The following is a 16,804-nucleotide window of genomic DNA, read 5'->3' as shown; positions in this document are numbered from 1 at the left end:
AACCAAACCGAAAGAAAGAAAGAAACAAAGGAAGACAGACAGACAGACAGAAAGCGGACACTTGGGTAGAAAACTACAGACCAAATGGGAAATGTAAACCAGCAGCAGAGCCACCCTTACATCAGATGAAGTAAACATCAAGCCTAAGCTAACCAGAAGAGAGTACATGCTAATAAAAGGAACAGTTCACCAAGAAACCATAACAACTGTAGACTTTTAAGAACGACATGTTTGGAGCTCCTAATTTCAGATAAGAAACACTAAAAGGTATAAAAGAGTACAGAGACCCTTACACAGACCACAGAGACCTAACACAGACCACAGAGACCTTACACAGACCACAGAGACCTAACACAGACCACAGAGACCTTACACTGACCAGAGACCAAACATAGACCACAGAGACCTTATACTGACCACAGAGACCCTTACACAGACCACAGAGACCTTACACTGACCACAGAGACCCTTACACAGACCACAGAGACCTTACACAGAAGTAACAGAGACCCTTACACAGAAGTAACAGACACCTTACACAGACCACAGAGACCTTACACGGATCACAGAGGCCCTTACACAGACCACAGAGACCTTACACAGAAGTAACAGAGATTCTTACACAGAAGTAACAGAGACCCTTACACAGAAGTAACAGAGATCCTTACACAGAAGTAACAGAGGTCTTCAGCATTCCACTCTCTCCTCTCTTCCCCTCCTTTCCCTCCTCTCTCTTGGTCTGTTCTGTTTTGTCTTATTTTGTTTAAAGACAAGCTGTCACTATGTAGCCTTGGCTGGCCTAAAACTCTAGATCAGTGAGTTGTGAACCCTTAGGAGGCCACATATCATCCAGCCTATCAACTATTTATATTATGATTCATAACAGTAGCAAAATTACAGTTATGAAGTAGCAAAAGAGTGACTTTATGGTTGGGGGTCACCACAACACAAGGAACTGTATTAAGGGGTCGCAGCAATAGAAAGGTTGAGAACCACTGCTTTCTGTAGCCCAGGCAGGCTGGTCTTGAACTCAGAGAGATACACTTGCTTCATTTGTCAAGTGCTTGGAATTAAAGACAAGTGCAGCCATGCCCAGCTCCACTCTCATATTTATATAGTTCTTCCTGACTAAAACCAAGAAACATCAGAGCTAAAATAATTTACAGGTTAACTGGACTTGATGGGTATATACAGACTATTCTACAAAGGGACAGAAAATGTACAATTTTCTCAGCAACACACAGAAACTTTTCCAAAATCAATCATATCACAGAACACAAATTAAGCCTCAATGATGCTTTAAATGAGAAAATTCAGTGTATTCTACCAGACAATGCCATAAAGGTAGAATCAGCAAAAAAAAGAAACTACAGAAACCACAAAAATTCTTGAAGGCAAGACAATACATTAGAAAGAATCAAGAAAGGAAATTAGACAATTCTTAAAAAACAAATGCTAATGAAAACACATCCTCTGTGATACAGCCAAGGCAGTCCTAAGAGGAAATTAAATAGCCATGGTGCTCATATTATAGAATGCGAGAGGTACTGGAGTGGTTAGATAGAAATGGCCCCATGGACTCACGTGCTTGAATGCGTGGCCATAGGTAGTGGTACTACTGAGGTAAGGCCTTGTTAGAGGAAGTGTGTCGCTGTGGGGTAGGCTTTGAGGTCAAATGTGCTCAGGCTATGCCCAGTGTGGTACACAGTCCCCTCCTGTTGCCTGTAGATCCAGATGTAGAGCTCTCAGCTCCTTCTCCAGCACCAGGTCTGCCTGCACGCTGCCGTGCTTCCTGCCATGATGACAATGGACTAAACCTCTGAAACTGTAAGCCAGCCCCACAGTTAAATGTTCTTCTTTAAAAGAGTTGACATGCTCCTGGTGTCTCTTCACAGCAATAAAACACTAAGACAGACACCAAATAAGCAACCAAACTATGTATCTCAAGGCTCCTGAAAAACAGGCAGCCAATCCTAAACACAATCAATCCCAAGAACTAATATGGACCAGGTAAGAACCTAATGAAATAGAGCAACACAGGAATCAACCAAACTGAGAGAGCTGGTTCCTAAGTTAGTGTGACTCACAAACCCTTAGCTAATCTGACAAATGGGGCGGGGGCACAAATCAACATAGAGATCAAGAGCGTACTCACAACAGATTCCAGTGAAATACAGACCATTATTATATTAGGGTTTACTATGAAAACTTATATTCTAAAAGGCTGGATAACCCAGAAGAAATAGAAGAATCTCTACATGCATTATCATTTACTAAAATTGAACCCAGAAGACAGAAATAACTCAAACAGATATATTATAAGTAATGATGTCAGAAGCTGTAACCAAAAGCCTGTCAGAAAAAGCCCGGGAACAAATGGATTCAGTGGTGATTTCTATCAACCTGTCATCGAAGACCTCATTCCAATCCTTCCTATATTGCTTTATAAAACAAAATGAAGGAATGCTTCCAAATTCATTCTATGGACCCAGTATTATCCTGATAGCAAAACCAGGTAAAGACACTACAAAGACCAGTTCTTTAATAAACATAGATGCACAAGTTCTCAATAAAATACTTGCAGAGTAGACTCAGGAACATGTCAAGATTACACATTATAACTAAGTGGGCTCCACCCCAGAAAGCAAGGTAGGTTCAAAATATGTAACAGAATACATGTAGTACACCACATAAAGAAAACATAAGCACATAAACCATGTAATCATTTTGATTGATGCTGAAAAGGTATGGGCAAAGCTCAACAAGTCTTCATTATCAAAGTTCTGGTGATGATATTCATCAAAATAATAAAGGCCTTATATAACAATTCTACAGCTAACATTATATTAAATGAAGGCAAGCTCGGAGGGCATTTACTCTAGGATGAGAAATGACTCAAGTATGCCCACTACGCCTATCTTATTTGATATAGTGTTCAAAGTCTTAGCTATAAACTAGACAAGATAAAGAGATTGAAGGGATAAAAGTAAGAGAATAAGTTAAAAATATCTCTTTTTGTAGATGACCTAATTCTGTATCTTAAAACCCCTAGAGTCTACTAGAAAATTCTCAGACCTAATAAACACATTAAAGTTACAAGATACATACACATGTATATGTATGTGTTATATTAGCCTCGATACACATCAACAATGTCCTATCAGAGAAATAAATCAGGAAAAATATCACACTCAAAATAAACCCAGGGGTTGAAGAGATGGCTCTGCAGTTAAGAGCACAGGTTGTTCTTCCAGAGGACCTGGGTTTGACTGCCAACACTCACACAGTAGCTCACAACTGTCTGTAAATTCAGTCCTAGAGGACCCAATGCTTTCTTCTGGACTTGGAAGACACTTTATATACATGGTACATAGAGTGTGTGTGTGCATACATAAATACTTATCTGGAGGTCCACTGCCTGCGACACAGGTAGGCCAGGGGCCACTACAATGAGCAAGTATGTAGGAAGAGGTAGGTGGTGAAGAGAACTGGAATGGTTTTGCACTATGAAGAGAGGCAGAACTGGAGACGCTTGGGCCATGAGGAACCACCTGATGTAAGTAGAGCCTGTGCTGCCACTTGAGGCCATGGTAATTAATGTCTTGGCCTGTGTTGGCCCCAAGGGCAATGTCAATAGGTGTCTGTGTCACAATGTTCCTGGCCCATATTACCACCAAAGGCCATGCAGACTTTCCTGGTCTCTGCTGCCTGCCTGGGCAGCACAGGAGAGCTGGCCCTTCCCCTTGCCAAGGCAAACCGGGAGAGCTGGCCCTGGTGAGGCAGGTGCAGGAGAGCTGTCAGGCTGACCAACTCAGCTACCACCCGGGCCCAGCTCCAGGGCTTTGAGTTTCTCCACCCCAACATCTACCCATCTATAAATTGCTGGAGCATGTGAAGACATCAATCCTGCAGAACCAAAGCTACAGGATCTCCATGACACAGGGCAACAAAAGGCTATCTGAGAGGAGTCACATGAGGGTCCAGTATTGATAGTGTAGAAACCAGAGGCCTCAAATCAGACCAACGACTCACCCAAACAAACATCTGCAAAAAAAGTTGTTTGGGTAAAAGGGTATACTGTGTGACACACCACAGCTTCCACCGTGAGGTGGTGGTGGTGGTGGTGGTTGTTGTCTTTTGGTTGGGGGAGGTTGCAAGGATGGAGAGACAGGAGGATGGGTGGGGTTGGGGTACATGATGTGAAATTCACAAAGAATCAATAAAATGCTTGTGTGTGTATGTATGTATGTATGTATGTATGTATGTATGTATGTATGTATGTATGTATGTATGCAGAGCCAAAAATGAGAATGACCTCTACATTGAAAAATTGAAAACACTGAAAAAGGAAATCACCCAAGATCCTAGATGACGGAAAGACCTTCCAAGCTTCTGGATTGGCAAAATTAATATGAAAATAGCTACACTACCAAAACTAAGCTACAGACTTAAAGCAATACCTTTCAAAATTCTGATGTTATATTTCACAGATTTAAATAAAGATTGGTTTTTTGTGGGTTTTTTTTTCTTTTTCTTTCTTTTTTTTTTTTTTTTTTTTGTTCTTCCTTTTAAAACAGAGTCTTACTATGTTGCCCAGTCTCTTCAGACTCAGGGTGAGCTCCTCATTTCAGCTTTCTAGGAGGACTATACATGCTGTCAGAGCCAGCTAACAGCTCTCATACCTTTTAACAGAGAATTGTGCTATCCAAGTAGAGTGTGGATGTATGTTTTGTTTTGTTGAGATATCCTTTTGCTGTGCATCCAGGCTAGCCTAGAATTCCTGGTCCATCTAGTTTGGCTCAAGTGTGGCAGTTACACGTGCATGCTACTACACCTTGCTGCAAGCAAGACACTTGATGGAAGAAAGGGATCTTGAGGAAGCTAACAATTGCTGCCAGGGGAGTGAGGTAAAGTAGGAGCAGTGGTTTCTGAAATCAGTCTTCCCATCTTTCTATTTTCATCAAGAAACTACAGAATGTCTAAAGAAACGGGGAGAAAGCACAAGCGCACCGCTGTAGCGCTTCCTATTTGCAGCTGGAGTAGGGGCGTGTATGGTTCTCTACGCATGTTTACAAGTACGTGAGCATGATGCATGAGGATGCCAAAATAGCAAAGCCACAACTTTTAGAAAGCACATAGCTGCTACATAGGTAAAAGTAATCCAAAAAATTGGGTGGAGGAATTCTTGCTGTACTATATTATTTGAAAGTTACTCTGGAAATTTTTATTTAGTATCTTCAGACTGTACATGAGCACAGAAAATAAGAGACTGCTACTGTAATCACAAATAAACTGGGTTTTATGGTGGTTTGAATAAGAACAGTCTTTATAGGCTCATCATAATTTGAATGCTTTGTCCTCAGGTGGTTACGATTTGGAGATGTAATGTTGTTGAAAGACATGGTGTATCACTGAGTCCTTTCTTAAGGCAGGCCCAGTCCTGCTCTGTCCTGCTTGTGGACCAAATGTAAGCTCTCCGCTACTGGTCCAGCGCCATGCCTGCCTGCCTGCTGCCATGCTGATCACAGACTCACCCTCTGAAGCTATAAGCCAGCCCTCAAATGCTTTCTTTTCTAAGTTGCTTTGGTTATAGTGTCTCTCCACAGAATTGAAAAGTAACTAAGAAGCCAGAAGTGGTGGCGCATGCCTGTAATCCCAGCACTTGGAGGCAGAGGCAGGTGGAACTCTGTGAATCAAGGTCAGCTTGGTCTACAAAATGAATCTACGACAGCCAAGGATTCAGAGAAATAACCTATCTTGAAAAACAAAACAAAAAAGACAGTTGTGGTTTAATAAAAACAAACTAGAAAGGAACATTTATAGGGTTGTCAAGGTTGTCAGTGAGTAGAGGCACTGGCCATGAAACTGACGACCTGAGTTCCATCCCCGGAGCCCCATAGTGGAAGGAGAGGACCAACTCTACAGTCACCCCCTGACCCCCACACATGGGTCCACATTCCCCATCCTCAACACATACAAAATAAAAAACAAAGTAAAAATTAAAAACACCATATTTAAAATAATGATGTATACAGGTGTTCTGCCTCCTTGCTGACACGCCACATGTATGTAGTACCCTTAGGAACCAGAACAGCATGTTGAATCACCTGAAACTAAAGTTACAGATGGTTGTGAGCCTTCATGTGGGTGTTTGCAAGTAAATTCAGTTCAGTGAAAAGGGAGCCAGTGCTCTTAGCCACTGAGCCATCTCTCTAGCATCCAGAATTGCACATTTTAACTAAAACAAAAAACTGTTTTAAGTCAAAAATGAGAAGCTCAAATTTTATAGACAATTCTGCGTAACTTACAGCATTCCACAGATAAAAGCAGAACATATAGTTTAAGGGCAATTTTGTAGCATCTTTCGATCTTTTTTTAAATACTGAGACGGTTTGAGGAAAAAATATTTTAAAAAAAATAGCACATATAGGAGTAAAAATAAATATGTGTATGAAGAATAGTTTTAAGTTTGAATTTTATACCAATGTATCTAAAATTAAACTTATTTTGTATCTCTATACAAAATTCTATACCAGTGAATTAAAAATAACCTTGTGAGTAACAAGGCATTAAGTTGAGGAGTAGATTCACTAATCTACCTTTTGTCCTATCGTCCCTACATATTTCTATATCCCCCCTTTTCCTTTTCAACCCCTATCTCCAAACCTAAGAATGAAAGATAAAGGAAAAGAGAGACATCCCTGAGTCCAACCTTGTTTTCTCTATAAATAAGACCAATAATAGCTTACAACCAACTTCCAAAGAAAATAAGAAAGCAACCAAAAACCTACCCAAGCCCCTGAAGAGAAATGGAGTGTTCTTTTCTTAAGGTTTCTTCCTGCTAGTGTGGGACAAATAATACCCTCTGATGGGGTTGCAGACCAGGTAAGTCAGTTTTACAATGCAGCTTAGTTATTTAGGGTTAAGATGTTTTTAGGTCTAGATAGATGTTTTAAGTTGATAATGACAAGATGTGACGGAGATTGATTTACATTCAGAATTTTAACTGCACCAAGATAGGAAAGATGTTTTCTTCAAAGCTGCCAAATACAAATAGCCAAAATTCTGTGAATGTAACATTTATATGATTCCTGATGGTTTTGTGGTTCTTCTTGCTGTAGGTAGTTTATTGTAATAACATAAATGTATATATAAAAATAATATAAAAAAAACTCTGGAGTAAACCAAATTAAAGTTTGGAATCAGTATTTTTTAGTAAGTATACACTGTACAGATCTTAACATTAGTCCATGTTTGCTGCAACTTCTGTCTGTGTCTTTTATTTGATTGCTGTTGTGGTGATGGTTTTAAGACAGGCTGCCCTTGAACTCCTTCTCTCCTTGCCTCCACTCCCTGGGTGGTGGCATTAAAGGCCTGTCACACCTAGATACTATCCATTTTAAAACTGCAACGTGGGATACAGCAAATAACCTCTGTAACATTTGCTAAAATATTGGGGACATTAACTCTTATTGTGTGCTGTCTTGGTATTTCCTGAGTTATTCTGCACTAAATTTATGTAGGAAGATATGATAATATATACAAACAGAACAATGTTCTTGATTTCCACTTTAAGCACCAGTAAAATAATGCTAAAGAAACAGAAAAACAAAACTCCACAGTATTCATATGGCTCACTTATCCTTAACGCATGATTCAGTGTAAAACTAATAGTAGTAAGTAAAGGCAAATACAGACTATCTCCTTTCTTTTCATTGTGCTTTCAATGTGAAAACAGAAAAGGATGTCTATTATATTAGGCTATTTATGAATTAAAATGTAGTGGCTTTGAAATAGAATTATCAAATTAGTGTGTTCCTAAACGGAAGTTCTGTGTCAGACACAAAGGCCTATACACGGTGTCTCAAGTCCTATCTTTTTTGGGCACATACACAAATTATGAGAACCAAGAAGAAAGGGTAACCTAAAACAACAACAAAAAGTCCTATGGTTTAGGTTAATTGCTTGCCATAAGTTCTGTCACCAAGAAAAGGGTGTATCTGAAGAACTTAAAGTAGAAGCAAGAGAAGACTGCTCCTGATTTGCTCCTCATTGTTTGGTTTGTAACTCGTAACTGTCTTGGGAGTGACAAGGTCTAAGGAAACATCATTTTTATACATGATTTTTGTGGACTTATCACTATACTAGGTATTTTATCTGCACCACTCCATATAATTCATACTTTCTATATATTGTCATTCCTAGCCTAAAGACAAACATCCCAGGGAACACACACTACCAAATTACACCTGTACCCAGCGCTTGCCTACTTCTAATGTCTGCCCTACTGTCAAGGAATAGTTTGCTTTTCAATTGAAAGACAATTTTTTGTTTTGTATTTTAATGGATTCATAAAAAAATCCATAAAGATTTATAAAACTACTTATGAAAATTAGTCCCATGCCCCATAAGAGCCACATGCATGTCTCACACCACAGCCAGTTAGCTCTCTAACAAACGTATCTAGGTAAAAAGCAGAAGGGCCAACACAAACTGAAGCATGATGTGCAGGACCACACTGGCACTGGTGTACTTTTCCCTCTGTTGGTCAGACACTGGGAACAAGCTTCTCGCAGATTACCTGCTGTGTTTACCACGAGCTCGTTGCTTCCCAGAAGTGACTGACATGTGCATGTGGATGGCTTTAGGATTCAATCTTACCAAAAGCTGGAACATTAATTCACACCTCTTTCCCTGCAATCCTTGTGTTTTAAGAGATCAAAAGGACTGCAAAGACTTGTTACCATGTAATTTCTAATCTATTCTCAATTCAGAAATCTATTAATCTACTTTCGGAAAAAAAATCTAGTTCCAAGATAGGTTTGCTCTGATAAGTTCACTGTTCTAACAAGTGTGAAGGAAATGCTTAGTAAAAAGAATAGTTTTAATGCTCAGACAAAAACCAGAACTCAAATTGGAATCATGATTTTAGACACAGAAACAAAAGAAGAACTCCAGGAAATAAAATATTAATTTATTTCTTTTGTGTGTAATTCACATGTGTAACAAATCTTAGGTGGATATATTAATAGTGGTTATTATAATATATTATACAATATATAATTATATCAATATAAGTGTTAGCTAGTCTCTCATCAGTTTACACAGAGGCACTTCCTATTCTTACAGGTATTTTAAACACACTCACTTCCCTCAAAAGCCACAGCATGTAATTTTCCACACAGTGCAGTCTTCTTTCAAGAGAGAAATAGAAGCAATTTCGTAAAACCTTAATTTGTAAACCATGTGGCCTCTGTGAGCAAAGGATGGTATTTCCAGAAGTGAATTATGCTATTTTTGCTACTGTCAGTTAAGACAAAAATTTAAATGATTACTAATTTTCATTAATATAGTCAAAGGTGCCCCGTTACCACAAGAAAACATTAGAGCAGATATTTGGTGAAATCTACAAGTATACACGCATGAAAGAAGAGGCAGTCTCTCTTTTCTTTATTGACACTGAAGCCTTGTATTGGGGGGGGGGGGGAAAGGCTATTAAACAGTCTCAAGCAACTGTGTAACTTCCTAAAATTAAAACCTCTACAAAGTTTGATAGGCTTTCAAGACGACTGGTCAACAACCCATAGTCAGAAGACCTATTATTCACATATATACTTTTATTTCCAACACAGAAAACTTAGTAGTGGCTAGAGACATACAGAAATATACAATCTTAAAACAAGTAAGAATCAATTTGATTTTGTAGGTAGTAATAAAGTGTGCTTACCAAATGGTGGCACAGCCATCAACCATCCCCCTAGAAAAAGAACTGCCACTGCACAGACTGGGTTTTCTTCCCTGATGCTTCTAGTCATGTATTCTTTTCTTCTTAGCTATCTGAATTCATATCTTAAGTTGCATGAATATATTTCACTCCGGTTGCTGTGACAAACATTTGACTAATTACCAATTTTTACAGTCCATCACTCTGGAAAATTCACAAGACCATGAAATATGACACTCACAGTAAAAAACAGAATTGAATGCAGGCACGCCCTCTTGCTTGCGTTTAGACCAATCTCTCCACTCTCATACAGTTCAGCACTGCCTGGGAACGGTGCTGTCCACAAAGGGCTGGGTCTTCCCACATCAGTTAACGTAAGACAATCCCCTACAGACACTCCTTCTAAAGGCCAGCCAAAGGTGGCGACCCTCACTAAGACTCTTCCCAGGTGGATCCAGGTTGTATCAAGTCGACAACTAAAGCTGGCCATCATGCCCACAATCCTCTAAAACATGTTTAGTGCTCCATGGGTATTTAAATAAGCACTTAGGGTATAGTTCAGTTCTAGAATTTCACCCAGCATGTGAAAGGGCCTGGTTTTAATCCCTGTAAATAAAAAAGAAGAAAGAAAGATGGATACTCATGGGCAAGGATGATGGATAGCAATGAAGGTCATGAACTCCACACCCACTCGTGGCCAGACTGTTCTAGTTTTCCTCTTACAAATATAAGGACATTAGAGCACCGTGTACTTTCCCCTACTCTTCCACTAAAACCATACATGCACTTCAATCCTTGGCTTAAGGGTGACTTCATCGGGGAGGTCATCTTGTAGCCTGTCAGACAAAGACAGTCACCTGAACGTCCATATATGCTGACTCTTTACTCTCCCTACTATGAAGTTCACCACTCCAAAAGTTCTTAATTAGTAGCCTACATACTGGACAGGATATCCCAGGAAAGCAGGGGCCATGTTATTTTATTTACCACTTAAATCCTAATGCCTAATAAAGTCCCTGAAGCAATACAGGTGCTTCAATAATATCAGCTTAGTTATTAAATGATGGACAATATCTGTTAAATGATCACATAAGAAATGGGTAGTTAAACTAAGTGGTTCTGATATGCTGAAATACTGTTTCAGAATAGGTCGCTGAGCTTTTAAAAACTGATTAGTGGTTAAAAATTGAGTCACTTCCATGCTTATAAATAATTATGATTAAAACTAAAACATTACAGCTTGCTTGTTTCTTAATAGATACTACTTTTATATTCAAGAAATTCAATATTATATATTTAGGTAACTGGTTCTCAACCTGTGGGTTGTGATTCCCCCCTCAGGGGTCACATATCAGATATTCTGCATATCAAACATTTACATTAGGAGTCATAACAGTTGGGGTCACCACAACATGTGGAACTATATTAAAGGGCTGCAGCATTAGGAAGGTTGAGAACCACTGCTTTAGGCTGTAAACTTCTAATGAAAATCTGGAAGGGTTGCAATTATGAGAACTGATAAAGCTTTTCTTTAAGAGATTCTTCTGGAAAGAATGCAATGCTTGTGTTGTTTTCATAACAACCATATACTCTTCTATGAGTACTTGGAATCGATTTCATCATGGAGTTTTGCCTGGCATGTTTAACTCAGTAAAAAGGCCCATAGTTTACATTCAACTGACTGTTTACTCCAAGTCAGCCAGAGTGAAGCAGGGACACCATGCACCTCCTGAATATTACCACAGGACTCAGAGAGCAGCAGGAAGCTCTGCAGTGAGGAAACAAGCAAGCCACTTCCATCTCCTAAAAAAGAATGCGTGTTATAAGCCGCACCACACTGCTACTGCGCAAAGGGCAGGGGAACTCCAGCCTGTGACTGACAAGCAGAACGGAACTGATTCAGTCATTTTGCTGAACACACTTGAAGATACACAAGTGCAATTTGGAAAAAAAAATGTTTTAAGTCTCAAGACTGTTTTACAATGACTGGCATTGCTCTGAATGGCAAGTGACATTAGCAGCAGCTGTACTGAAGAAACAGATACTTTTAAATAAAACTAATGAGGTCACTGAAGAAACCACTGCAAATGAAAAATATTCTTTTAGGGCATAACTGCTGCTGATTTTTGTCATGCTGACAGTCACACATTTACAGCCAGTAGGTAGCACTATATTAAATTATTAAAGATTACAAATGTGCTACACGTAATTGACAGAAATAAAGAGCACATCTGGAGGCACTTTAAATATATAACATATGCCATTACCGTAGGTCTGGTTTAAGAAAAATACAGGGTAGCTATTGAGATGGCTCAGAGATTAAGAACACTGCCTGTTCTTGCAGAGGACCTGGGTTCAATTCCCAGCATCCACATGGCAGCTCACAACTAAAGGACATCTGCTACCTTCTCTGTCCCTGACAAGCACTGCTAGCATGTGGTGCACAGACATACACACAGGCAAAAACACTTACATATACAAATTGAGAATGAATAAAAAATTAAGAAAAAAAATAGAAATTCAATGTCAGTGAATCAAGGTCCTAAATATCTACAGATGGGTATGAAGATATCTTTAGGCCCATGTATTGAATGCTGGGAGGGGGCTGCACAAACAGAAATCAAAGTTATTCATTTTATAAGCATTAACACTTCTTAAATTATTGGCAAGGAAAAAAACTTAAAACAGGAAGAAAAAAAAAAAAAAAAAAAAAAAGAACTGCCAGAATTGACCTTAAAAAACGACAACTGGCGTCAAATCTGCAACCACAAAGGCCACTGCAGGCCAATTTTCTAGGCAGTAACTGGCTTCAGAGCACTCTAGTTGCTTTATTAAAGCACAGAGCAACAGCCAGAAATGATACTACAAATGAAACATATAAATTATAGCAGACCTAGTTTTTAAAATGAAATTTCCAATATATAACAAAGGAAAAATTAATATAAAGCTTACTTTAAAAGCTACGCAAAGAGGCTAGAGAGAGGGCTCATTAGGTAAAGCAATTGCCATGCGAGCATGAGGACCTAAACTTGTTGTTGTTCAAGCTCTGCCTTAAGAGTTGTCTCGCCAGTAGAATCCTAGTTTCAATTCCTAAAACCCACATAGAAGCTGGGTGCGTTAGCAGCTTGTAGTCCCAGTGCACAGAAGGCAGAAGGCAGATTCAGGGAATTTCTAGAACAAACTGGCTAGTCAAACCGGCTCAATCAGTAAGATTCTGGCTCAGCAAGAGACCCTAACTTAAAATATAAGGTTGAGAGTGATTGAAAAATACATCTGATTGCTTGAAGCACTACATCATGTATGCCCACATACATGGGGACACGTATGTTTGCAAACATATACGCCATTCACATATATATGAAAAAGTAAACTAAAATAAAAACAAAAATAAATAAAAATAAATATAAAGGCGTGAAAAAACACTTTCACGAGAGGCTAGAGAGATGGCTCAACGGTTAAGAGTTCTTCCTGCTCATGCAGAGGACCTGAGTTCAGTTTCCAGCCCCCACAAGTACCTGTAACTTCAATTCCAAGAGAGCCAATGACCTCTTCTAACCTCTGTGGGCATATACACACATTTGGGTTGCAAACACACATACACTCACACATACATATAAGTAAAACAATAAGAACAGAACAGAAAAAACAGAACAAAATAAAACCTCACACTAAGAAGAACAAGGAATAAGTAGGGTTGAGGGTTGGGAAACTTGGGTTCCAACCTCAGTCTTATTTCTACTGCTTCCTAGATCACATACAAGTTAGAATCACAGTTATATTTATGTCAGAGCTATGTTTCTTAAACTTATCTTTGATTTCAAAACAAACATCTAATTTAAAAATAATATCTAAGATTATTTTCACAAAAGGAAAATATACACAATGGCCAGTCATTTGTGAATTATTCTACTAGGTAGAAAAACAACAGAGTCCAAGTTTCTGTTTCCAGGTACCAAGTGGAAACATGCAAAAGACTGAAGTGAGGACCTGGCCCATGCTACACAAGTGCTCAACCAACAGACTCCATCCCCGACTACCAAGTAGATGGACTAGTATTTTGTTTGTTTTATACAGTCTCCGAGTGTAGCCAAGGCTACCCTTAAATTTAGATCTCCTTGTTTCTGCCTCCTGCAAGTTGGGATTACAGGGCTGTGCTACCTCAGATAGACCATAACTTTTATAAAAGATTCTTCTTTTAAAATTTATTACATTTTGTTTATTCTGTGTGCATGTGTGTTTATGTTGTGTGGGCACTTAGGCCTTAGGGCATATGTGGAGATCAAAGGACAGCCATTAGGAAATGGTTCTCTCTCGATACTATGTCCATCCAGGGATTGAAATAAGGTCACTAGGTCTGGTGGCAAACACTTTTACCTACTGAGCCATCTTGCTAGCTTGACATTGTTTCTAAAGAGACCGCTTGGCCTTCTCTTCCACCTCTAGTCCTGGGAACTGAGCTCAGGGTTTAACATCCTATATGCAAGCACTCTACACTCAAACATCAGCTTAAAAAAATAACTTCCTGAAGAAGTTGTGAATATAATCATAATGGAAATTTTGACTGTTACTAGGGGAAAATATGTGATGAATTTTGGCCCCTATCACTATATAGACCAGGCTGATGAAGCATCTATCTCAGTTTCCAAAGTAATGGGATTACAGAGCTATATTTGTGCTGTTTTAAATGAGCATGTCCCCTACAAGCTCATGTGGCTGAGCACTAGGCTTGGGAGGCTTTAGGGTTATGGCCTTGGGAACAGGCTTTTCTCTGTAACTGCGCCAGGAGCCCACCCCCATGCCTCCCCGCCACTATGCCTGGTGGTCTCTTTCTCTCTCTCCTCTCCTCTCCTCCCCTCCTCTCCTGTCCTTTCCCCTCCCCGCCTCTCTGGAACTGTAAGCCCAAATAGACTCTTCTTTCTGTAAGCCACCTTCATCATGGTATTTTATCACAGCAATAAGCAAGTAACTATTACAATACTACTATACCTAAGTACTGGTTTATGTCTCCCTCTCACACACACAAAACCCTCATTGAATGAATCTGAACCAAATGACCTGTAATCTCATTTTACAAAACAAAATCTCTTATGCACAAATATGCCTAACAGATATTGGCAACTTAATTCTTACTTTTCAAAACAAAACAAAACTAACTTAATAACAAATATGGAAAGGTGGAATCTTCTACAATTTGAACTGTTAGATTCAAAGGAGCACTTAAGTAAATTCAGAAGGGTCTACCTATTGCATTTATTTGGTGTCACAAATAATAGTTCATAATGAGCAGTAACAGAGAGCCAAAACAACTGAGAGGCACACTAACAAACTATGTCTGCATTAGCTCTATGTCTTTGTTTTTGATAATGTAAGGAAAATATAAAAATTTTTACTACTTGACAGTGAAGACTTTTTACTAACTGTTCATAGGAATAACCATATGTTATCCATTTTCTTAGTGTGGCCTTCAACAAGCCATATGAAATACTGACTGGGAACACCAAGAAGGGATCTATTCTTTACCCTAAGAAGTTTGGTTCCTATCTAAACATATTTGTTTCCTAAACAAAATTTTGAGGACTTTTTCTCCACTAGTTTCAATTAGTGGGGATATTTTTAAATGGAGAGCCAGAGTAAGACAGTTGATTCAAAGCTATCTCTGTGGAACGGGAGATATGGCTCAGCAATTAAGAGCACCTGTTACTCTTACAGAGGACCTGGGATTGGTTCTCAGAACCTACATAGTGGCTTACAACCATCTGTACCCCCAGTTTTAGGGGTCTAATGGCCACTTCTGACCTCAAATTGCTCCAACAAATATGGAAAGTATAGAACCAAACTCTTTCAAGTGAAGCCAATGTACACTGACACTTAAACTGGGTAAGGACACAACAAAGATAGACCTACAGGTCAAGCCAGGGGTAGTGACACATACTTTTGATCCCAGAATCCAAGAAAAGGGGTAGGCAATCTCTTTGTGTTCAAGCCAGCCTGGTCTACACACTAATGAACATAAACACAAAAACAATAAAATACTTGTAAACTAAATTAAAAATACATGCAAAAGTATTGGAAACCACTATCAAACTTACTTCATCCCCTGGATGTTAAACGCATGCATGCACACACTTTCCTCTAAGTACAATACAGCACAAAGACTCAGACAGAACGCACATCATTACCCCAAAAGATGCAGATGAGTCTGTTAACAAAGCTCAACATCCCTTCATGGCAAAAAGCTCTGAACAAACTAAGAGCAGAAGAAACATAGCTCAGCATAAAAAGGCTATATTTAGGGCAAACCTCTAGTCAGCACTATATTAAATCGGGAAGAACTAAACATTTCCTTCGCTATTTCTATTATTTACTCTTAGTTGAAATCTTAGCTAGGGCAATAAAGCAAGAGAATGAAAAAATAAATAAATAAATAAAGCAATATAACCAGGAAAGGAGTAAGTCAAATGATATATTTTGCACAATATGATCCTACATTTAAGAGACTATGAGAAGATTCTTAGATTTTTATTTTATTTTACTTTACATATACGATAGGTCTATCTTCATGTACATCTGTAGGCCAGAATAGGATATCAGATCTCATTATAGATGGTTATAAGCCACCATGTGGCTGCTGGGAATCGAACAGTGCTCTTAACCTCTGAGCCATATCTCCAGGCCCCACTCTTAGATTTTAGAAATACTTCCAGTAAAATATCAGAATACCATATTAACATACAAAAATCAATAGCTTTTCTACATAACAAATGAACCTGCTAAGAAAAAAAAAAAAGAAAATCAAAGAAAAACAATTCCATTCACGATAACTTTATATATACACATACACCTTAAACAGGAAAGTGAAAAGTTTAAGAGACTGAAGATACTCGAAGATGTTCACCGAAAGGTAACACTAACACACTGAGAATAGCTACATCATTAAAAACAAAAAAACAAAATAAAAACAAAAACAAACAAAAACCCCCCAGTAAATTCAATGTAATCCTTCTCAAAATTCCAATTATATTCTTGAAAAAAATATTAAAAATCTTATGGGAAAGTTGGGGATATGGTCAAGTCAGTGGC

At 38.7% G+C, this 16,804-nt stretch overlaps 1 protein-coding gene across 3 annotated transcripts in view; it reads right to left on the bottom strand.

Moving 5' to 3' along the window:
• Rngtt (RNA guanylyltransferase and 5'-phosphatase) overlaps positions 1–16,804 on the bottom strand; it is a 225,192-nt gene that overhangs the window by 26,712 nt on the left and 181,676 nt on the right. The window lies entirely within an intron of this gene.

The sequence above is a fragment of the Acomys russatus genome, chromosome 2 (assembly GCF_903995435.1).
Source record: "Acomys russatus chromosome 2, mAcoRus1.1, whole genome shotgun sequence".
NCBI classification, from domain to species: domain Eukaryota; kingdom Metazoa; phylum Chordata; class Mammalia; order Rodentia; family Muridae; genus Acomys; species Acomys russatus.
This window is presented reverse-complemented; position numbering and strand designations above follow the sequence as displayed.